Source organism: Pleurodeles waltl, chromosome 9 (assembly GCF_031143425.1).
Source record: "Pleurodeles waltl isolate 20211129_DDA chromosome 9, aPleWal1.hap1.20221129, whole genome shotgun sequence".
In the NCBI taxonomy this organism is placed as follows: domain Eukaryota; kingdom Metazoa; phylum Chordata; class Amphibia; order Caudata; family Salamandridae; genus Pleurodeles; species Pleurodeles waltl.
Window position 1 is genome coordinate 934,738,147 of NC_090448.1, and position 24,174 is coordinate 934,762,320.

General features: G+C 46.7%; 1 protein-coding gene across 3 annotated transcripts in view; it reads left to right on the forward strand.

The window, feature by feature from the left end:
* The window catches only part of CCNK (cyclin K), a 357,987-nt gene that overhangs the window by 252,792 nt on the left and 81,021 nt on the right, over positions 1–24,174 (forward strand). The gene's annotated exons all lie outside the window — the stretch shown is intronic.

The window sequence follows — 24,174 nt, forward strand, 5'->3', positions numbered from 1 at the left end:
TCTGTTTTCCCGCAGAGGGTAAGGTAGGAGTGACAATCTTACATGGAGTTGATGCCCATGCGCAATAGAGCCGAAGAGGAGGAGTCACTCTATCCTGTGACTTGAAAACACTTCTTTGAAGAAACACAACTTGGAACACTCCGAGCCCAACACAAGATGGCAGAAGTATATGCACATCATGTAAGTAACATGCCACAAACAGATGCATTTTCCATATATATATATATATCCCGACAAAGTGCTCCTCCTAAAGAAGAAACCTGCGTCACTCCCAGCATGTGTGCTTCAAGTTAGTTTATTTGGCTGTTACCAACCTGCACGTTTCGGTCCTCACAGGACCTTTTCGCGGTTGAAAGTGCCATGTTCTTTAAAATGTTTTTTAAAGCAATACAAACAAAACTAAAGATGAACCAGGTCATTTCAAATGAGCACAAATTTTGGCAGCCATTTTAGTGTTAACAGGCATTCATTCAATTTCAGAATATACAAAAACTATTCTCAACGCAACTAGAATTTGCAATGACATACCTGCAGCCCCTACTAACAGTCAATCTCAAGATTTGTCTCAAAAATAAAAACGGGAAGAAAAATATATAATCCTACAATTTTAGCACTCCTTGAACAAATGACAACATCCCAAAACAAAAAAAACCATATCATTTGTGATACCTATAGCCCTCAAAAGAGATAGATAAAGAAAAAACATGAACATTCTCATTACTAATGTTCTTCTTTTACCATGCCTGGTACCAATCCTGCCCAAGTGGGCTTTCACTAACATAGGTCACGTATACTCCTTCCAGACGATTATGCAGAAACCATTTTGTTTTCAATGTCACTCGCTCAATGGAATCCATTACGGGGCATCTATCAAATCTACTTGACTTTCTGTAACTGGTCATGTTGTAACTGTAAAGAAAAAAAGCTATTAAAATTTAGTATAGCTATCTCGCAAAGGGAGGGAGACAGACAGCAGAGACATATATCATATAAACACATGCAATTCAGTGTCAACATTCAAACCTTTTGGTTCTAATGAATCCAGCCTCAAAATGTATTGTGCTTCCAATCTTCATAATGCGTTTTCACTGTCCCTTTCTCTACGGTTTCTAGGAATAGTATAAATTGCGGAATACTGCCACCAATCAGTATCCCCCTGATGTTTATTCCAAAAGTGTTGTCTCTGTTTTTGATCGCCCTTATATGTTGCAAAATTCGCTTGTATGCCTTTAAAATGGTACTCCCTGTATATAACATGTCACAATCGCATCTCAACATATAGACTGCAAACTCTGTGTTGCACGTCAGATATTTGTTAATCATTAAATCCTGTCCCAAAGGTGTCTTTCCCGAAGTACTTCTTTGTGTATGTATATATAAATGTGTGTGTATGCTTGTATGAAGATATAAGTGTGTGTGTGTGTGTGTGTGTGTGTGTTCAGAAAGGCTCTCACTTCAGATGAAGAGATGGCACTCCTGCAGCTGTTGAAATAGCGAAAAGTATTTAGCTGAGGAACTCACTATGTGTTTTGGCAAAAAGGCTTGATCACGGCGGTAGTGCCACTTGCCTTTACTCATTTAATTATACCACACCCACCATTACTTCAAAAACCCATACGCGCATTGAAATAAAGGATGGACAACATAATGTTTACCAAACAGTCCCACCATCTTGGAATGTTTCAGTTCACGTTTTACCACATGGAAAGCAGTTACTAATATAGCACATATTCTTTCTGGTCACAACACACTTATATTTGATGTTAACTCTTGCCATCATAGGTTACATTATTACGATTTCAAATATAGTACTTTTTAAAATGCAGCATGATTTACACATATATTTACCAATGCATTGTTTATATATAGTTGACTCTTCTCCCGTCCACTGACTACTCCCCATGTAATATTACATTTACACTCTTCAGCCGATAAATTCAGAAGATTCCATATTGCAGCTGCATTTGTATTAGTTTTCAGCCTTCACTGTGCCAACATACAATGTAGAAATCAAGTAGCTCTGCATACAGGACATAGTTTTAAACAAGCCAAACGCTTATCAGATCTGTAGAAGTGTCTGAGCATTCGTGTATTATTTAACAGTGATGATGAACATCAAAACCCTATCCCAACCTCCCTACCCAGTTTCCAAAAATGAATTAAACTATATGGGTCGCAATTAATATTGAGTTTTATGGGAGTACATCTCATTGTATGTAGGGCCGACATATGTAATCTTCTTAAAAGCCATACCAATCCCAGCAAGTCATATGTGAGAAAGGGCAGGATGTGAATCCCTTAGGTCAAAATATGGTGAAGTCTCATGTTTTCTACACAGATACATCTCCAGTATCTTTAAAGGGATGCCACTAGCCCAAGTGCAGTGAACTCTGTGTCTCGGTCTGTGCCCTAAACGCTTCTACCAGTGTGTCCCACTCTAGAGATATTGTTTTTTTTTCCTCAGGCCTCTATATTCTTCTCTTCTGAGAGCCGAACTTTCAGCCTGGCTCCATCATAATACCTCTTCCCTCCAGGAGAGGAGAGATGGGGCATGGGGAGACTTCCAGCGCCTCGTTGTAGGAAGTTGGCTCTGTATGTACTATTTCAAAGTAAGAAATAGCATGCACAGAGTCCAAGGGTTCCCCTTAGAGGTAAGATAGTGGTGAAAAGAGATAAGTTCGATGGCATCTGTCGCTGTAGATACACATGTTCTGCATAGCTCGCCATCTGGTGTTGGGTCGGAGTGTTACAAGTTGTTTTTCTTCGAAGAAGTCTTTCGAGTCACGGGACCGAGTGACTCCTCCTTCTGTCTCCATTGCGCATGGGCGTCGACTCCATCTTCGATTGTTTTTTTTCCGCCATCGGGTTCGGACGTGTTCCTGTCGCTCCGAGTTTCGGAACGGAAAGTTAGTAAATTTCGGAAGATCTTCGTCGGTATTGTTGCGTTCGGGATCGGCGTAGTTAGATTCAACACCGCATCGAAGATCGACGCGCTCCGGTGCCCTTCGGGGTACTTTTCGATCCCCCGTCGGGGCCTGGTCGGCCCGACCGCGTGTCCAACACCGCCGATGGAACGAACCCCGTTCCGTTTTTGTCCCAAATGCCACAACAAATACCTGTATACAGACCAACATTTGGTCTGTAACCTGTGCCTGTCACCTGAGCACAGTGAGGAGACTTGCGAAGCCTGTCGCGCGTTCCGGTCCCGAAAGACACTCCGTGACCGTCGAGCCAGGAGACTTCAGATGGCGTCCACACCGACAGCGCACCGAGAGTTCGAGGAACAAGAGGAAGAAGAAACCTTTTCGATCCACGAATCGGACTCCGAGGAATTCGACGATCAAAGAACCGTGAGTAAGACGGCGAAAACAACACATAAGAAAAGTGACCATGCGCAGGGGACGCCACTGCCACCAGGCCATGGCTCCACCCATAAATTCGGTGAGCGACCATCGGCACCGAAAAAGGCCCAAACAGTGCCGAGATCGTCCGACTCCGGTCGAGACACCGGCACGCAGCCTTCTCGGGATCGAGAAAGTGCTGGAGAGAAGCAACGACACCGAGATAGCGGTGTAGAAACGGCTCGACGCCGAGACAGCGGCACCGACGAAGATCGACGCCGAGAGGTTTCGACTCTAAAAAAGAAAAAAGCCACCTCGGAGCCGAAAAAAGATACAGGCAGGGTTTCGGTGCCTAAACAACCCGTAACCGACCCAGGTCCAGGCTCTTATACAGAGGAGCAATCACTGTCCTCTCAGATGCGAAAGCATAGGTTTGAGGAAGAGCTGCAATCCACCGAAGTGGACCATACGCAAAAATGTATTTTCATACAGCAGGGAACAGGAAAAATAAGTACCCTTCCCCCTATTAGGAGAAAAAGGAGACTGGAGTTTCAAACAGACCAGGCGCCACAAACAAAGATGGTGAAAAAGGTGACTCCGCCACCCTCTCCTCCACCTGTAATTAACTTCTCACCGACGCAAACTCCGTCACATTCACCGGCTCACACCACCATGAGCCAAGGTGACCAGGATCAAGACGCTTGGGACTTATATGACGCCCCAGTGTCGGACAACAGTCCGGAGGCATATCCAACAAAGCCCTCACCACCTGAAGACAGCACAGCATATTCTCAAGTGGTGGCTAGAGCAGCACAATTCCACAACGTAAACCTCCACTCAGAACAAGTCGAGGATGACTTTTTATTCAACACCCTCTCCTCCACCCACAGCTCCTACCAAAGCCTGCCTATGCTGCCAGGTATGCTTCGGCACGCAAAGGAAATCTTCAAGGAGCCGGTCAAAAGTAGGGCAATAACGCCAAGGGTGGAAAAGAAATATAAAGCACCTCCTACAGACCCTGTTTTCATCACCACACAGCTGCCACCAGATTCCGTCGTAGTGGGAGCAGCTCGGAAGAGAGCCAACTCCCACACATCTGGGGATGCACCACCCCCAGATAAAGAGAGCCGCAAGTTCGATGCAGCTGGGAAAAGAGTCGCAGTACAAGCTGCAAACCAGTGGCGCATCGCTAACTCTCAAGCACTACTTGCGCGCTACGACAGAGCCCATTGGGATGAGATGCAACACCTCATCGAGCATCTACCCAAGGAACTTCAAAAAAGGGCAAAGCAGGTGGTTGAGGAAGGACAGAACATATCAAATAACCAGATACGATCTTCTATGGACGCAGCAGACACAGCTGCAAGAACAATTAATACATCTGTGACCATTAGAAGGCACGCATGGCTAAGAACGTCTGGGTTCAAACCAGAGATACAGCAGGCAGTGCTCAATATGCCATTCAACGAAAAACAACTGTTCGGACCAGAAGTGGACACGGCAATCGAAAAACCTAAAAAAGACAGACACTGCTAAAGCCATGGGCGCACTCTACTCCCCGCAGAGCAGAGGAACCTACAGCACCTTCCGCAAGACACCCTTTAGAGGGGGGTTTCAGGGTCAGGCCACACAAGCCAGCACCTCGCAGGCAACACCGTCCAGCTACCAGGGACAGTACAGGGGAGGCTTTCGGGGCCAATACAGAGGAGGGCAATTCCCTAGGAATAGAGGAAAATTTCAAAGCCCCAAAACCCCTACAACCAAGCAGTGACTCAGATGTCACTCACCCCCTCCACACAACACCAGTGGGGGGAAGAATAGGTCATTATTACAAAGCATGGGAGGAAATAACTACAGACACTTGGGTCTTAGCAATTATCCAACATGGTTATTGCATAGAATTCCTACAATTCCCTCCAAACATACCACCAAAAGCACAGAAATTGTCAAAACAACATTACGACCTTCTGGAAATAGAAGTTCAAGCACTATTGCAAAAGAATGCAATCGAATTAGTACCAAACACACAAACAAACACAGGAGTCTATTCACTGTACTTCTTAATACCAAAAAAGGACAAAACACTGAGACCAATCCTAGACCTCAGAATACTAAACACCTACATCAAATCAGACCACTTTCACATGGTCACGCTACAAGAGGTGTTACCATTGCTAAAACTACAGGACTACATGACAACCTTAGACCTCAAAGACGCGTATTTCCATATACCAATACATCCATCTCACAGAAAATACCTACGGTTCGTATTCAAAGGAATACATTACCAATTCAAAGTATTGCCTTTTGGTTTAACAACCGCACCAAGAGTCTTTACAAAATGTCTAGCAGTAGTGGCTGCACACATCAGAAGGCAGCAAATACATGTATTCCCGTATCTAGACGATTGGCTAATCAAAACCAATTCACTAACAAAGTGCTTACAACACACAAATCAAATCATACAAACCCTCTACAAACTAGGTTTCACCGTCAACTTTGCAAAATCCAACATTTTGCCGTGCAAAGTACAACAATACCTGGGAGCCATAATAGACACAACAAAAGGAGTAGCCACTCCAAGTCCACAAAGAATTCAAAATTTCAACAAGATCATACAACGCATGTATCCAACACAAACGATACAAGCAAAGATGATATTACAACTCCTAGGCATGATGTCTTCATGCATAGCCATTGTCCCGGACGCAAGACTACACATGAGGCCCTTACAACAGTGCCTAGCATCACAATGGTCACAAGCACAGGGTCACCTTCTAGATCTGGTGTTGATAGACCGCCAAACTTACCTCTCGCTTCTATGGTGGAACAGTATAAATTTAAACCAAGGGCGGCCATTCCAAGACCCAGTGCCACAATACGTAATAACAACAGATGCTTCCATGACAGGGTGGGGAGCACACCTCGATCAACACAGCATACAAGGACAATGGAACGTACATCAAACACAACTGCACTTAAATCACCTAGAAATGCTAGCAGTTTTTCACGCATTACGGGCTTTCCAACCAATTATAACTCACAAATACATTCTTGTCAAAACAGACAACATGACAACTATGTATTATCTAAACAAACAGGGGGGGACACACTCAACGCAGTTGAGTCTTCTAGCACAGAAAATATGGCGATGGGCAATTCACAACCACGTTCGCCTAATAGCGCAGTTTATTCCAGGGATCCAGAATCAACTTGCAGACAATCTCTCTCGAGATCACCAACAAGTCCACAAATGGGAAATTCACCCCCAAGTTCTAAACACTTACTTCATACTCTGGGGAACACCTCAAATAGACTTGTTTGCAACAAGAGAGAACGCAAAATGCCAAAACTTCGCATCTAGATACCCACACAGGCAGTCCCAAGGCAATGCCCTATGGATGAACTGGTCAGGGATATTTGCCTACGCTTTTCCTCCTCTCCCTCTCCTTCCTTATCTGGTAAACAAATTGAGTCAAAACAAACTCAAACTCATTTTAATAGCACCAACTTGGGCAAGGCAACCCTGGTACACAACACTGCTAGACCTATCAGTAGTACCCCACATCAAATTGCCCAACAGGCCGGATCTGTTAACACAACACAACCAACAGATCAGACATCCAGATCCAGCATCGCTGAATCTAGCAATCTGGCTCCTGAAATCCTAGAATTCGGACACTTACAACTTACCCAAGAATGTATGGAAGTCATAAAGCAAGCCAGAAGGCCGTCCACTAGGCACTGCTATGCAAGTAAATGGAAGAGGTTTGTCTGCTACTGCCATCATAATCAGATCCAACCTATACACGCAACTCCAAAGGATGTAGTGGGTTACTTGCTTCACTTACAAAAATCTAGCCTAGCCTTCTCTTCCATTAAAATACACCTTGCGGCAATATCTGCATACCTGCAGACTACCTATTCAACTTCCCTATATAGGATACCAGTCATTAAAGCATTCATGGAAGGGCTTAAAAGAATTATACCACCAAGAACACCACCTGTTCCTTCATGGAACTTAAATGTTGTCTTAACAAGACTCATGGGTCCACCTTTTGAACCCATGCACTCTTGCGAAATACAGTTCCTAACCTGGAAGGTTGCATTTCTCATTGCCATCACATCTCTAAGAAGAGTAAGCGAAATTCAGGCGTTTACAATACAAGAACCTTTTATACAACTACACAAAAATAAAGTCGTCCTAAGGACTAATCCTAAATTTTTACCAAAGGTTATTTCACCGTTCCACCTAAATCAAACAGTGGAACTACCAGTGTTCTTTCCACAGCCAGATTCCGTAGCTGAGAGGGCACTACATACATTAGATGTCAAAAGAGCATTAATGTACTACATTGACAGAACGAAAAACATCAGAAAGACTAAACAACTATTTATTGCATTCCAAAAACCTCATGCAGGAAACCCAATATCAAAACAAGGTATAGCCAGATGGATAGTTAAATGCATCCAAATCTGCTACCTTAAAGCAAAACGACAACTGCCCATTACACCAAGGGCACACTCAACCAGAAAAAAAGGTGCTACCATGGCCTTTCTAGGAAACATCCCAATGCAAGAAATATGTAAGGCAGCCACATGGTCTACGCCACACACGTTCACCAAGCACTACTGTGTAGACGTGCTATCCGCACAGCAAGCCACAGTAGGTCAAGCCGTGTTAAGAACGTTATTTCAAACCACTTCCATTCCTACAGGCTGAACCACCGCTTTTGGGGAGATAACTGCTTACTAGTCTATGCAGAACATGTGTATCTACAGCGACAGATGCCATCGAACTGAAAATGTCACTTACCCAGTGTACATCTGTTCGTGGCATCAGTCGCTGGAGATTCACATGTGCCCACCCACCTCCCCGGGAGCCTGTAGCAATTCGGAAGTTAGCTTCAACTTTGTATATTTGTATATATATTATTTTAGCCTTAAATAGGTACATACTTAGTCACTCCATTGCATGGGCACTATTACAACAACACAACTCCTACCTCACCCTCTGCGGGGAAAACAATCGAAGATGGAGTCGACGCCCATGCGCAATAGAGACAGAAGGAGGAGTCACTCGGTCCCGTGACTCGAAAGACTTCTTCGAAGAAAAACAACTTGTAACACTCCGACCCAACACCAGATGGCGAGCTATGCAGAACATGTGAATCTCCAGCGACTGATGCCACGAACAGATGTACACTGGGTAAGTGACATTTTCATTCTAATGCTCTATTTTGTGGTAGTGTGGTCGAGCAGTAGGCTTATCAGAGGGTAGTGTTAAGCATTTGTTGTATACACACAGGCAATAAATGAGGAACACACACTCGAAGACAATTCCAGGCCAATAGGTTTTTATATAGAAAAATATATTTTCTTAATTTATTTTAAGAACCACAGGTTCAAGATTTACAAACAATACTTTAAATGAAAGGTATTTCACTCAGGTATCTTAGGAACCTTGAATCATCACAATAGAATGTACAGTTTTGGCAAAAATGGCAATAAGCTATTTTAAAATTGGGCACTTAGTGCAAAAATCAACAGTTCCTGGGGAAGGTAAGTATTTGTTAGGTTCACAGGTAAGTAAAGCACTTACAGGGTTCAAAGTTGGGTCCAAGGTAGCCCACCGTTGGGGGTTCAGGGCAACCCCAAAGTTACCACACCAGCAGCTCAGGGCCGGTCATGTGCAGAGGTCAAAGAGGTGCCCAAAACACACAGGCTTCAATGGAGATAGGGGTGCCCCGGTTCCAGTCTGCCAGCAGGTAAGTACCTGCGACTTCGGAGGGCAGACTAGGGGGGGTTTTGTAGGGCACCGGGGGGGGACACAAGTCAGCACAGAAAGTACACCCTCAGCGGCACAGGGGCGGCCGGGTGCAGAGTGCCAACAGGCGTCGGGTTTGCAATAGGTTTCAGTGGGAGACCCAGGGGTCTCTTCAGCGATGCAGGCAAGGGGGGGGTCAGATCCTTCAGGTCCTGGGGGCTGCGGGTGCAGTGTGTTTCCCAGGCGTCGGGTTCTTTGAAGCAGGCAGTCACGTCAGGGGGAGCCTCTGGATTCCCTCTGCAGGTGTCGCTGTGGGGGCTCAGGGGGTTCAACTCTGGCTACTCACGGGCTCGCAGTCGCCGGGGAGTCCTCCCTGTAGTGTTGGTTTTCCGCAGGTCGAGCCGAGGGCGTCAGGTGCAGAGTGGAAAGTCTCACGCTTCCAGCGGGAAACGTGTGGTCTTTAAAAGTTGCTTCTTTGTTACAAAGTTGCAGTTTCTTTGGAACAGGGCCGCTGTCCTCGGGAGTTCTTGGTCCTTTTAGATGCAGGGTAGTCCTCTGAGGCTTCAGAGGTCGCTGGACCCTGGGGGACGCGTCACTGTTGCAGTTGTTCTTGAAGTGGGAAACCAGGCCGGTAGGGCTGGGGCCAAAGCAGTTGGTGTCTCCGTCTTCTCTGCAGGGCTTCAGGTCAGCAGTACTTCTTCATCTTCAGGTTGCAGGAATCTATCTTCCTTGGTTATGGGCGGCCCCTAAATACTCAATTTAGGGGTGTGTTTAGGTCTGGGAGGTTAGTAGCCAATGGCTACTAGCCCTGAGGGTGGCTACACCTTCTTTGTGCCTCCTCCCGGTGGGGAGGGGGTCACATCCCTAATCCTATTGGGGGAATCCTCCATCTGCAAGATGGAGGATTTCTAAAAGTCAGAGTCACCTCATCTCAGGACACCTTAGGGGTTGTCCTGACTGGCCAGTGACTCCTCCTCGTTTTTTTGATTATCTCCTCCGGCCTTGCCGCCAAAAGTGGGGGCTGTGGCCAGAGGGGTGGGCATCTCCACTAGCTGGGATGCCCTGTGGCGCTGTAACAAAGGGGGTGAGCCTTTGAGGCTCACCGCCAGATGTTAAAGTTCCTGCAGGGGGAGGTGAGAAGCACTTCCACCCAGTACAGGCTTTGTTACTTGCCACAGAGTGACAAAGGCACTCTCCCCATGTGGCCAGCAACATGTCTGGTGTGTGGCAGGCTGGCAAAAACTAGTCAGCCCACACTGGAAGTCTGGTATGTTTTCAGGGGGCATCTCTAAGATTATGGTGCTGTGGAGTTCGTGTATGCCAGACTCCCAGACCATATACTCTTATGGCTACCCTACACTTACAATGTCTAAGGTTTTGCTTAGACACTGTAGGTGCATAGTGCTCATGCACCTATGCCATCACCTGTGGTATAGTGCACCCTGCCTTAGGGCTGTAAGTCCTGCTAGAGGGGTGACTTATCTATGTCATAGGCAGTGTGAGGTTGGCATGGCACTCTGAGGGGAGTGCCATGTCGACTTAGTCATTTTCTCCCACCAGCACACACAAGCTGGCAAGCAGTGTGCATGTGCTGAGTGAGGGGTCCCCAGGGTGGCATAAGTCATGCTGCAGCCCTTAGAGACCTTCCCTGGCATCAGGGCCCTTGGTACCAGGGGTAGCAGGTACAAGGGACTTACCTGGGTGCCAGGGTGTGCCAATTGTGGAGCCAAAGGTACAGGTTAGGGAAAGAACACTGGTGCTGGGGCCTTGTTAGCAGGCCTCAGCACACTTTCAAATCATAACTTGGCATCAGTAAAGGCAAAAATTCAGGGGGTAAACATGCCAAGGAGGCATTTCCTTACACTCGTCAACTGTCTTTTGGCCAAAAGCATGGCCAAGTCCATGAAGGTGTAAGTACCTTAGGGCTACGTTTTCTATGATGTAGTCCCAGTAGGACATAAGCAGGCATCAGTTCCACTTTCACCTCAGCAGTCTGTCAAAGTGTCTCCTATTGCAGTCCAGTAGTGATAGGGATGGACATGTCCAAATCATATAGAGAAGGTCGGCATCAGTGGTCTGACACCGAGGACATTGCGCCATTGTAGTGTTGTAGATCCTATTGAGCATATGCGGAGTGAGGTACCCTCGATGGAAAAGGTAAAACTGTATCAGCTTAAACCTAGTGTTACGCAACACTTTTTTAGCATATTGTAATAGGAAAGCCCACTCTTTGGAATTAATGTCTCTACCTATATCAGTTGCCTACGTGGCCTTCAGCGTTTCCAAGAATGTGTGGGAATGTGCCGGATCCCGCGATATAGCCATCTAATAAGATGCCTACCTTGTCCCATTGTATGAAGACCCTGAAGAGCTTTGTGTGACCAGTTCAATACCCTGTGGTGCCCAACGAATGCATACATATGACAGTATTTTAGCATGGGTTAAAAAGAGTGTCTCCGATAATCCATGTATTTGCACAAAGTCGGAGAGCGGCATTACCATGCCAACCTCAAGCAAGTCTCCTAAAGTAAGTGAACCCCACTGTTCCCAAACCCAGAGTATAGCTGCCGTGATAGTTCCTGTGGGGGTAGGGAGCCCGCATAATAGTATGTTAGTCTCATAGGGGGCTGCAGAGGTTGTGTAGAATGTAGTTAGTTTCCAAAAAGCCAAAACCGTACGGAATTGCAAAGTAGCCCCAATGGGTAATTTTGGGGACCCAGGACATAGCAAACGGTGAAGGAAGCCCTTCTACATCACAGCTGTACAATTGATGTCTTCCAGATTATTTCCAGCTAGCCAGTAGGACAACCATGGAAGTAGGCCCTGAAGTCTGGCGCGCCCAAGCCACCCATGTCGGGGGGTAACTGTAGTTTTGTCAGGCCGACATGGCGGTGACCTCTCCCCTATTTTAAACCGATCAGTAAGAAGTTCAATGTCCGCAATATGCAGGGTGGTAAAATAATTGTCAAGTTCACAAATTGGTATAAGACACACGTTTACAGTACCATTTTCGCCAGTGCCACCCTCCCAGTTACTGAAAGGGGTAGAGTGATCCAGAAGTTAAATTTGGATCAGAGCGATCTAATCGCCCAGCTTAAGTTACCTTCTAGCAGATCCTCTTGGTCCCAGTATATTTGAATACCAAGGTACCGGAAAGAGACAGATTGGACCGTAGGTTCCGAATTGGTTCGCCGGAAGGAGTATGCATATGATTTATCGGGATTAATTTGGAGCCCTGAAAGGAGTGCAAATCGATGTTAAAAAAAAAAAAAAAAAAAAACTGCGACGTCCTCCCTGTTCCTTGCCACAAATCCCTATAATAAAGTATCATATCATCTGCACATAAGGAGCAAGCATTGGTAGTGGCATTGAGCACAAGTCCGCAATCATTCGCGCTGTGGCGAAGGTGCTGTGCCAGGGGCTCCAGTGCCTATACAAACAAGAGGGGGGGGACAGAGGACAACCCTGCCTAGTTCCATGGTGAATAGTGTAAGAGGTGGGTATATGCGCTCCTGTCCTGGCAGTCGGAGCCATGTACAAAAGCTTCACCCACTGTATAAAATCTGCGGGTATTCCTTAGGCTTCCAGAGATGCCAACAGATATTGCCAGCGGAAAGTATCGAATGCTTGCCGCATATCTAAGGAGATTAAGCCAGCATGCGGGAATTGGTGTTTTGACTCATCCATCAACTGAAATACTCAGCGGATATTCATCGATGTATCACGGCTTGGAACAATTCCACATTGGTCCATGTGCAGCAGACGTGAGAGTAGTGGGAGTAGTCTGCGCGCTAATACTTTACTAAGGAGTTTATATTCTGTATTTAGAATAGGCAGGGGTCTATAAGAGGACATCTGTGTGGGAGGTATACCGGTTTAAGAAGCAAGGTCACCACCACTTCTCAAGTAGTAGCTGGAAGCATTCCTTCTTCGTGGGATCTCTTATACAACTTCTGTAGATGGGGAGGCAGGTGATTAGGGTATGTGGGGGAAAAAAATTCCACCGGCAATCCATCAGAACTGTTTTTTTTTTTTTTTTTTTACGTGCCATCTCTTTTAGTTCTTCGTGGTTCTCTGTAGTCATGGTTGAAGCTCGCAGCACCTCTCCTTCTAATGGTGTCACCTGTGGAAGCAGGTGTTGGTGTAGAAACCTATATATGGAGTGATGGTCTGCAGGCAGCGGTGCAGCGTTTATATCAGCGTAGTGGAGACGAAAGGCGTCATTAATGCTAGTTTGATTATTTACTATACCCATCTGTGGAGATTGTATCATTGATATATGCGTGGGAGATTGTTGTGGTCTGATTAGTTTGGCAAGAAGGGCGCCTGGTTTGGCCACTTGTACATTTGTCCTGTGGGTGCAAGATCTGTAATCTACCACTCGCAAGCATTCTAGGAGTTCACCATGACGGATCCATGCTGTTTGTAATTGTGCTGTCCTGATGTCGTCTAGGGGTCGCCTTTCTCTAGAGCACCCAAATTATTTTCTAGGTGTGTGAGGTCTCTCAGAATTTCAGCCTGCGCTCCCACCCACACACAAATGGAGGATGCCCGTATTATCACTTTAAGGGCCTCCCATTCAATCAGTAGGGAGGTGGCAGTGTCTGTGTTTTCTGAAAAATGTGTCTACAGTAGTAGCTAGTGTATCCCTATAGACCGTGTCTTCAAAGAGTGTGGGCTGTAGACGCCATGTTGCTATCGGGGTGGGTATCCTTCCCAAGGTCAGTTGGCTCTCGAGCGGGTTATGGTCAGACAGCGTCTTACCTAAATATGTAGCAAGGGTTATGTGGGATTGTAAGCTGGAGGTACACAAGAATCGGTCTAAGCTGGAATGGAGCAAATGTGGGTAGGAAAAAAAACTCCTGTTGCTAGTCACTCTGCGTTCCTTGGAAATTCTGGTCTGGCCATTCTCTGGCTGCTGTTGGAGAATCAAAGAAATTAGAACGATCATGTATAACTTTAAATTTTGCAGGAAAGATCAATGCATATACAAGGCCATGTGCTCTGAGGTGCTTCTTAAACTCTTGGAAGGAAGCCCGGCGACGTTGCACCAACATCGTGTAATCTGGATAGAGAGATACTCTAGAGCCGCTCACAGTGATTGGCGCGCGTTCCCGCGCAGCCCGAAGTAGCATGTCTCTGTCTCTATAGTTCAGTATTGTTGCCACTATTTCCCTAGGTGGGGCCCCTGTGATGGGTCTCTTGGCAGGCATACAATGCGCCCGTTCTACTATGATGAGACCAGACAGACCCTCAGGCTCCACCTTTAATTTTAGCCAGGTCTCTATGTATTGTGTAGGACATTTTACCTGTGTACCTTCAGGAATGCCCCCTATTCGGATGTTATTCCTGCGCGCTCTGCCTTCGACATTCTTGGCTTGATCTTGAAGCTGCTCCACTTGTTTGCGCAGTTGCTTCATCGTGGAGTCATGCTCTGCTGGTTCAATGCAGCCAATGTTTGTTCTGATGATTTTAATCTGTCAGCTAATTTGTGCTGGTCATCTTTCGGCAAGTTGAGGTCTGTGGTAATAGCGCCAAGTTTCTGTAACGTGATTTCTCTGGAGTAATGTATTTCCCGTAAGATAAGATCTAGCTTGTCCTCTGATGTTTATGCTCTCGTGAGGGCAACACATCCAGGGGGCTTAGTTTTGTTGCGTCCCATCTTGACGAAGATTTGTCACCTTAGGGTCAGGGAGCCACACATAATACTCCAGATGTTTACCCCTTGGAGGTGCACGTGGGACCTATCACCCTAGCCCAGTTTCAGGTGGCGTAGGATGGTTCTCAGTGTATTCTTAGTCCCCCTCAGGGTGTGGATGGACTCAGTCAGTCAGTCATAGCCTGGCTGGGCTCTTTGGGACAGGCAGATTAGTATTGACTGGCCTCCCTCTACTCTACACCTACTGCCACCATGTCCAGTGTCTCTTTTCCGGAGCTAACCTGTGGCCAGTCCTCAGGCCATTCAGATCCTCTTGGTCCCAGTCGCTGCTTCTGATCTCCGCCACCGGGCCTCCTCGCAAATCAGTGCTTTATCACTTTCAGCCCTACATCTCGTAGGGTGACCAGCATATCCTACCTCAATAGCACCGCCAGTCCAATCACAGATCGCACTCACGTATCCACTTCTCTGGGTGCCAGCCTCAGATTCATTGCTGTATTCAGGCTTCTTTGCAATTTCCGCCTCGTCCCCAGCATGCCGCTCTAGGCCTGCGGCCAGGCACTAGTCATCACCAATCGCCGGTAGCAGCGCCAGGCCCACCACTCACGCCGGTTTTGGAGCAGGCAGCCGCTGACATCCCCAGGGAGCAACAAAATGCTGCTGCACAACACGCCTGGAGACCCGTGGGTCTCCAGCACGGCAGGCTCACGCGGACTCCCTGAGGGGCGCAACTGCCGTCCTTTAGCGTGTTGCAGCTAACAGGCACCACGCCCAGCTGCTATCTGGGACGGCCGCTCCCTGCCCACCCTCAGTCCACTCCCGCCGTCCTCACCCCAGCACTGGGCTGCTCGGCTGCAGAGAGAAGGAAGTATTGGGTGGGTGGTAGGCCTTGTCACGGGCCACCGCCGTCCGCTGCCCTCACCACACAGGTGACGCTGCTCTGTTATCCAGGCCCCACCGCATACCCGGCACCTCTCCGATCCTCCCCAGTGTGTTGTGCGACTTCACTATGTGGGGGACGGATCTCGGGTGGATGTTATGACCCGGGTCCTGAGCTGCTGAATTGGGCATCTGCCATGTTGGACGCTTGGCCACACCCCCCTCCATGTTGCAGCTGCATATACATCTTCCCCAGTGGGTATTATGGCCATCCTGACCCTCACCAATTCTAAAATCAATATGAAAAACTTTTGTTAAAATTCTTATCCAAGCTCAGAATATCACAAACTTATGAGGGAACATTTCTAAATTGATGTCATACGAAAACATTATCTATTAACTCATACTTAGTCCATTAGGTTCCTGACTATTCATCTCCAAAATAAATCTTGCCTCTAATCTCCGAAGAGTTAATTCCCTAGTTCCACCACTAATGGGTTTCGGTATATGTATCAGACTACAGTATTTCAACAATGTTGCATCACCAGCATGCTCTCTGGAAAAATGTTTCATTACTGAATAGGGCATATCCATATTCATATTCCTGATCACCCTTAGATGTTGTAAAATCCTTGTGTGTAGTGGGACAGTTGTACTGCCTATGGATTATTTTTGACATGGGCAAAGTAACATATACACAACATGGCTGGTTTTATATGTTATTATCTCTTTTATAGGAATATTATGTCTGCAAGCTGTCATTATTTTCCATATTCATATCCTGCTTAATGTGATAAATTCTCGACATAGAGAGTCTGAAAAACCTTTGTTGTCTGTGTGAACACCCTTCTGAGACTAAACCTACTAATAGAGTCTCTGGATACCATGGCCCTTGTGCTCTTCTCGGGGGTCAAGAGCCTTTTTTCCATAGACAACAGAGAATGCAGATCCTCACAGGTTTCTTGATTAGGTGCCCTTACAGTACTTATCCCAGTTTTACACATAGTGCCTGTGGTCTGATTAGCACGAGATGTGCAACCTCTACCTCTCCCCTGAGCACAATGCCTCACCTTCTGACCGAAGAAAACCTTAGGCTACTGAAAGAAGGGGGCACTGGGGGCACTTAAAGATGCATCAGCATTCTGTTGCAGACAAACTATCATCTCACCTGGTCTGGACCCCATCAGTGTTGAAGAAAATGATGACACCAGCCATTCCAGCATTCCGCCACACTAGCCTTCACCCAGCTCACAAGCCATCTTCTTCAGCATCTTTGTAAGGAAGAAGAGGGGCGTCCAGGACTAGTGTCCCTCAACTGAAGACCTCGACCAGGGTCGTAAGTATGGTTGGCTCGGATACCCACGCCAAGCCTCCCAAGTGGCTTCAAACTGAGGAAGAGCACCACTTCTAAGGGAGTCTAGTGTTAAGCTCCACTCACACCATCACAGCCTTCAGGGCCTCTGTAACACTTGGGCTCCAGTCTGCACTAAACAGAAGCCTCAATTCCAAAGAAGGACCCATTCAAGGGCCTCAACACCTTTCTGCATTCTAACGCTGCCATTCTCATTGGCCCCATGGACAAGAACACACCTCAATTCTTCTTTAAGCTGAAGGCTTCATCTGAGGGCCCCTTTGACTACTCGCTCCGAGGTTTTGGAGCAGCCGATCCTACAGGGCTTCTGACAGGCTTGACGTGGGGCAGAGGTGCCGTACACCCCCTCATTGGAAAGATTTCAGCTAATGACCTGCACCTGAAGCCTACGGAGACTGTGCATCGAAACAGAATGCTTGCACTTGAGGAGGACTTCAAAAGCTTAGAGACTGGCGCACCTGCTGTTGCCACTCATGCTCCCACCACAGCCTCCTCCACCACCACCACCAATGCCCTCACCATATGTGCTACACTAATCCACAATACCTCAACTGCCTCCACTTGAGTCACTAGAGGGACCACAGACTCCTCGTACAACCCAAGTAGTCCATTTGACCTTCCTGATCCTCACAATACACCTTGCGAACAAGATAACTTTTGAGATAACTTTGCCCCCACCTAGAGCATTATCCCATTAGGGAATAGCCACCTGGCAATTCCACGGCCTTCCTTAATGTAGATATGAACACCCTCCTTGACGAAGACTGTTTTCTTAATGAGACTTTCTCCAAAATGAAGCTGAAAGTGCAGTTTCTTCTATAGTGAAGGCCATGCTCATCTTTGCCCCTAAGGAGTTCAGAGAACCCGTAAAAGTTTAGGTAGTAAAACAGAGTAGAAAATAAGCTTATGCCCTTCCTAGGGGGACAGTCTATCCGAGGCCATGTCCTTCCTGATCTTTTGGTTGTGTATACCGGCCACGTGCAGGCCTCTGCTCAAGCCACAGGTGACATACTGCTGCCCAGCAAAGGAAGTGAAAATCTAGACTCAAGGGGCTGGCCATAGGAGCTGTTACACACTGCTGCATAGCCAACTCTTTGGGGCTCCTCTCCCGCTGTGATAGATCCCAGTGTGAGCTTTTAGCCAGCCAACTCTTATCGTAGCTCTTATTTCTTTTCCCTTTGGATAGAATAGACAACTTTTCCTCTAGGACCTTTTTCCCCTGTCCAAGGTGCTTTTATTCAGTCTAAATAAAATATGTTTCTAATGGAGTACCTTCCTTTCATTCATTCCGTATTTTTAAAATACCTTCTATCTAGGACTTTTAACTGGAAATCTTTGCATAACTATCACATGCTCTTGGGACAATTTCTTCAACCGTGCCCCTTGCAAATTACATAGATTAATGCCAAAGCAGTGATGTTTCTAGATAAATCACACCTTCCTTTTACAATGTCCCTTTGTCCTTTAAGTACATTCTGGTTTCTTTTTAAAATGTTTCACCATTGCCATTCTAAGAACTTTTTCGACCCAATTTGGCAGTATGCAACTATTTTTCCTTGAACAATGCTAGGCATTAAGTTTGTGGAGAATGGGAAAGCCTGATGTCCAAGGCAGAAAAGTACAGTCAATGCCTTCGTGCCTGGGACAGATATTACAATTGCGTTTGTTCTCCTTGCTAGTTGATGTAGCAAAACAGTGTCAGGGATGGGAACAGTTATCTTTTTTCTTTCATATTACTCACTGATTAAAGCGTTGCGTTCCCCTTGCTAGAGGTGCCCCTCTCATTGCCCTATGTACAAGTCTCCACATCCTGTCTTCTCTTCAAGAGAAGTCTTGCTGCCAGTGAATGAGGGTCTTCTTGCCAAAAACACCGGCCCATCTGCATCCAAAATTAAGTGCAATTGATGTCTACTGCCACACTGGTCTCCAGGTTTGTGCTTGGATGATGTACGGGGACCCCACCTTAAAAGCTTTTGCTTTGAATTTTTCTTTTATTTGAAACATAGCCCAATTTGAAGATTTTTGCCTGGACATTTGCCTTTTCCCAAAAAACAAAGAAGTTCATGTTCCTTCTGATGTGCTTTTCTGCTTCTCTATATGGTGCCGTGACCCTCCTTCCTATCTTCCTTAAGCCTATAATGCCAGTGTCCCTTACTTGCCTCCTACACATCTGATCTTTAGCTCCTTCTCTCAGCTCCAGTCCCTCATATCTCCAGTTTTACTTGGCTTTTTTACAGGTTACCCACCATTTTTAGGTATGTTTCTGAACAGACCCTCTAGATTTGTTTCATATCAAGTATGGTGAGAATGGTTAACACAGGAATAAGCTCATTTGTCCAGCGTATTTGGATCCATCCTTTCAAAGTTCAATATCACGTGGATCTCTACGCTGCAAATGGTGAAACTCTCCTTTGTAGCTGGATTTTCCTGTGATTTATGCGGGTGTTCAAATGAGTTTACCTCTTTTATAGTGATGATGGCTGATATTTCTGATTGGCTCTGTCTTTGTATCCTGGTGGTAATGAAGGCTAACAATCTGTTCTTGTCAGTGCTCCTAGTTTCTTTTAGCATAACCAGCAGCACTTAAAAAGTAGAAATATTTGTTTCTCTATAGGGCCATCGTGAAGCTGAACTATAGCTCCGTAACTTGGTCCCCTCAGGGAACCTGACTTGAGACCCTTTCTGTGCTTTTCAGACATTTGTAAAGACTAATGGACTACAATGAGGATATCAAACTTTGTCTAGCAGCTGAACCGCTTACTTTAAACATGTTGCTTGTTTTGTCGGGGTATAGTTGCCCATTCCTCTGAGGATATTTCCCAACTCCCTCACTCTTGACGCATTCAGTCCAGGGTTTAGTGACTTTTTTTTAAAGGATGCATCCCTGCATGGATCAGACCTGCTAGCCTGTCGGACTTTTGATTAGTGAATTCAAACTCCACACAGTCCTTTGCGATTAAAGGACATCACACAAGTGCCTTTCTTATGTTAACCTCAAAGTGTGGTTTAAGTAATGTTGTAAAGCTCTTGACATGGACTGCAAGAGTGTTGGAGTAGGCTTGTTTTACTGCCTCCTCCCTCCTTTCTCTTTAGCCACGAAAGGAGGGAATGCTGATTGGTCCTATGTTGTCTATTGTGTTGACCCAATCACTGTTGCTCCTCTGGCAGGAAAAGAAAATGTACTTTGAGTTCTTATTTGGCAACAGTCACTTTCCCATGTATCATTGTCACATTTGGAGGTTGTGGGTTACTCTTTCGGGTCAAAGAGTTCAAGGAGAGTGTCTTTTTCCTTTTCGTATGGACAGCGATGTCAGAGATTTCTTTTCTCGATGGTGGCTGGTTGGCCAGCCTGCCGCTACATATCTACAGCACATGAAGTAGCAGGATTATTATTCATTCATTGAGTTTCTCTAGTGCAGCAGAGTTTTTAGGTTCTTGGCTTCAAAGTGAACTGGGTACTTTAGGTCATGTTCAATATGTGCTGGGTGTGGCTTGCTCCCTGAGGAATTGGCAACACAAGTCTATGGGTGAAGATATGTTGGTAAAAGAACTCTACATTGATTTATCAGTTGTGCCTCCCTACCCTTGTTCGATTTGATGTAGGCATTTGTGGGGTTCCCAGTAAAAATGACAAGCTAATTGGTGATCTTCCCTTTGTTTACATTTTTTTTTTCTTCTATAAAATGAGTGCCATTTTACAGAGGTGGCACTAGCATTACCTTATATTTCATGTCATAACAAATTTGTGGATTCAACATTTATACAGGAAGAGAAATAAGTTTAAGAAAGCCTAACAGTGCCTAGCATATTCAATCCCAAGGGGCATAATATGACCAGGAGCTCTAAATTGTATTTTACTTAGCATTTAAGTCTGAGTTCTCTTACAGTTCCTCAGATCCATCCAGTCCTCCCAGGGTTATAGTTTTTCTTGACAAATTCTAATTTGGAGAGAAGCCCACTGGGTGCCACTATTTGGTGACAGTGGAAGCTTAACTCTACCCATGCTATGTGGTAGCTATGATTGCTTCTAGTAGGGTGCCATAGGCTTTTTCCCCAAACTCTGTCCATATGTGAAGACTGCCTACTGCCTCATCCCTCTCTTCCTCAGAGAGGGAGGTGGTGTAGCAGAGGAAAATGGTGTGTGAGGGGTGAAGAGGAAAGGGAGACTGGTGGATACACAACATGATGGTTGTCTTTATGCTAGGCTGGTGACTAGTCTTGTACATCCCAGCCTGTACCTACATATTTTCCTGTCCCTACCTCCAAATTCTAATATTAATGTACTTTGTGGAGAGATTTTCACGATCTGAGCATAATCCAACTCCCCAGTTTCTTGTGTTGTGGTCATCTCACAGGAGCTCTCAGGACAAAGGGTCAATATACATCACCACTGAGCCAGCTCGATCAGATTGTAGTATGAACTCTGGCCAGACAGCCCCAACATTTGGCCAGTAACTGGAGGTAAAATGCTCCTTCAAGACTGAATGAGCTGTAGGACTTTTGACAACTGCAAAACCTCTGGTCATCTCTGACATTTTGTAAATTGCCACCTCTCGACAGAACGGCCTGTCCCGGAAAATGTGGAAGTCTCCCCTGTTTCCATGGGGAGGTTGACAGCAACTGTTGAAGAGACCTTTTTCCAAGGAAGGTGGAACAATTGTGTTCCTGGTTCATTGACAATGGTGGTGAGTGGGGCACCCATTAATTAGTGGGATAATAGACAGAATTCACTGAATCTCTGCTGATAAACCAATAATTGAGTAGCAGCTCTGGGCATTTAATGTAGAAATACATTCAACATTAATGGTAGGGGCCTTTGGTGCAAGAGATCGTCTAAAGGTTATGAATAAAGGAACTCATTACCTTACTGTAAGGAAATGCCTCCTTGGCATGGTTGCCCCCTGACTTTTTGCCTTTGCTGATGCTATGTTTACAATTGAAAGTGTGCTGAGGCCTGCTAACCAGGCCCCAGCACCAGTGTTCTTTCCCTAACCTGTACTTTTGTATCCACAATTGGCAGACCCTGGCATCCAGATAAGTCCCTTGTAACTGGTACTTCTAGTACCAAGGGCCCTGATGCCAAGGAAGGTCTCTAAGGGCTGCAGCATGTCTTATGCCACCCTGGAGACCTCTCACTCAGCACAGACACACTGCTTACCAGCTTGTGTGTGCTAGTGAGGACAAAACGAGTAAGTCGACATGGCACTCCCCTCAGGGTGCCATGCCAGCCTCTCACTGCCTATGCAGTATAGGTAAGACACCCCTCTAGCAGGCCTTACAGCCCTAAGGCAGGGTGCACTATACCATAGGTGAGGGTACCAGTGCATGAGCATGGTACCCCTACAGTGTCTAAACAAAACCTTAGACATTGTAAGTGCAGGGTAGCCATAAGAGTATATGGTCTGGGAGTCTGTCAAACACGAACTCCACAGCACCATAATGGCTACACTGAAAACTGGGAAGTTTGGTATCAAACTTCTCAGCACAATAAATGCACACTGATGCCAGTGTACATTTTATTGTAAAATACACCACAGAGGGCACCTTAGAGGTGCCCCCTGAAACTTAACCGACTATCTGTGTAGGCTGACTAGTTTTAGCAGCCTGCCACAAACCGAGACATGTTGCTGGCCCCATGGGGAGAGTGCCTTTGTCACTCTGAGGCCAGTAACAAAGCCTGCACTGGGTGGAGATGCTAACACCTCTCCCAGGCAGGAATTGTCACACCTGGCGGTGAGCCTCAAAGGCTCACCTCCTTTGTGCCAACCCAGCAGGACACTCCAGCTAGTGGAGTTGCCCGCCCCCTCCGGCCAGGCCCCACTTTTGGCGGCAAGGCCGGAGAAAATAATGAGAATAACAAGGAGGAGTCACTGGCCAGTCAGGACAGCCCCTAAGGTGTCCTGAGCTGAGGTGACTCTAACTTTTAGAAATCCTCCATCTTGCAGATGGAGGATTCCCCCAATAGGGTTAGGATTGTGACCCCCTCCCCTTGGGAGGAGGCACAAAGAGGGTGTACCCACCCTCAGGGCTAGTAGCCATTGGCTACTAACCCCCCAGACCTAAACACGCCCTTAAATTTAGTATTTAAGGGCTACCCTGAACCCTAGAAAATTAGATTCCTGCAACAAGAAGAAGGACTGCCCAGCTGAAAACCCCTGCAGCGGAAGACCAGAAGACGACAACTGCCTTGGCTCCAGAAACTCACCGGCCTGTCTCCTGCCTTCCAAAGATCCTGCTCCAGCGACGCTTTCCGAAGGGACCAGCGACCTCGACATCCTCTGAGGACTGCCCCTGCTTCGAAAAGACAAGAAACTCCCGAGGACAGCGGACCTGCTCCAAGAAAAGCTGCAACTTTGTTTCCAGCAACTTTAAAGAACCCTGCAAGCTCCCCGCAAGAAGCGTGAGACTTGCAACACTGCACCCGGCGACCCCGACTCGGCTGGTGGCGATCCGACACCTCAGGAGGGACCCCAGGACTACTCTGATTCTGTGAGTACCAAAACCTGTCCCCCCTGAGCCCCCACAGCGCCGCCTGCAGAGGGAATCCCGAGGCTTCCCCTGACCGCGACTCTTTGAACCTAAAGTCCCGACGCCTGGGAGAGACCCTGCACCCGCAGCCCCCAGGACCTGAAGGACCGGACTTTCACTGGAGAAGTGACCCCCAGGAGTCCCTCTCCCTTGCCCAAGTGGAGGTTTCCCCGAGGAACCCCCCCCTTGCCTGCCTGCAGCGCTGAAGAGATCCCGAGATCTCTCGTAGACTAACATTGCGAACCCGACGCTTGTTTCTACACTGCACCCGGCCGCCCCCGCGCCGCTGAGGGTGAAATTTCTGTGTGGACTCGTGTCCCCCCCGGTGCCCTACAAAACCCCCCTGGTCTGCCCTCCGAAGACGCGGGTACTTACCTGCAAACAGACCGGAACCGGGGCACCCCCTTCTCTCCATTCTAGCCTATGTGTTTTGGGCACCACTTTGAACTCTGCACCTGACCGGCCCTGAGCTGCTGGTGTGGTGACTTTGGGGTTGCTCTGAACCCCCAACGGTGGGCTACCTTGGACCAAGAACTGAACCCTGTAAGTGTCTTACTTGCCTGGTAAAACTAATCAAAACTTACCTCCCCTAGGAACTGTGAAAATTGCACTAAGTGTCCACTTTTAA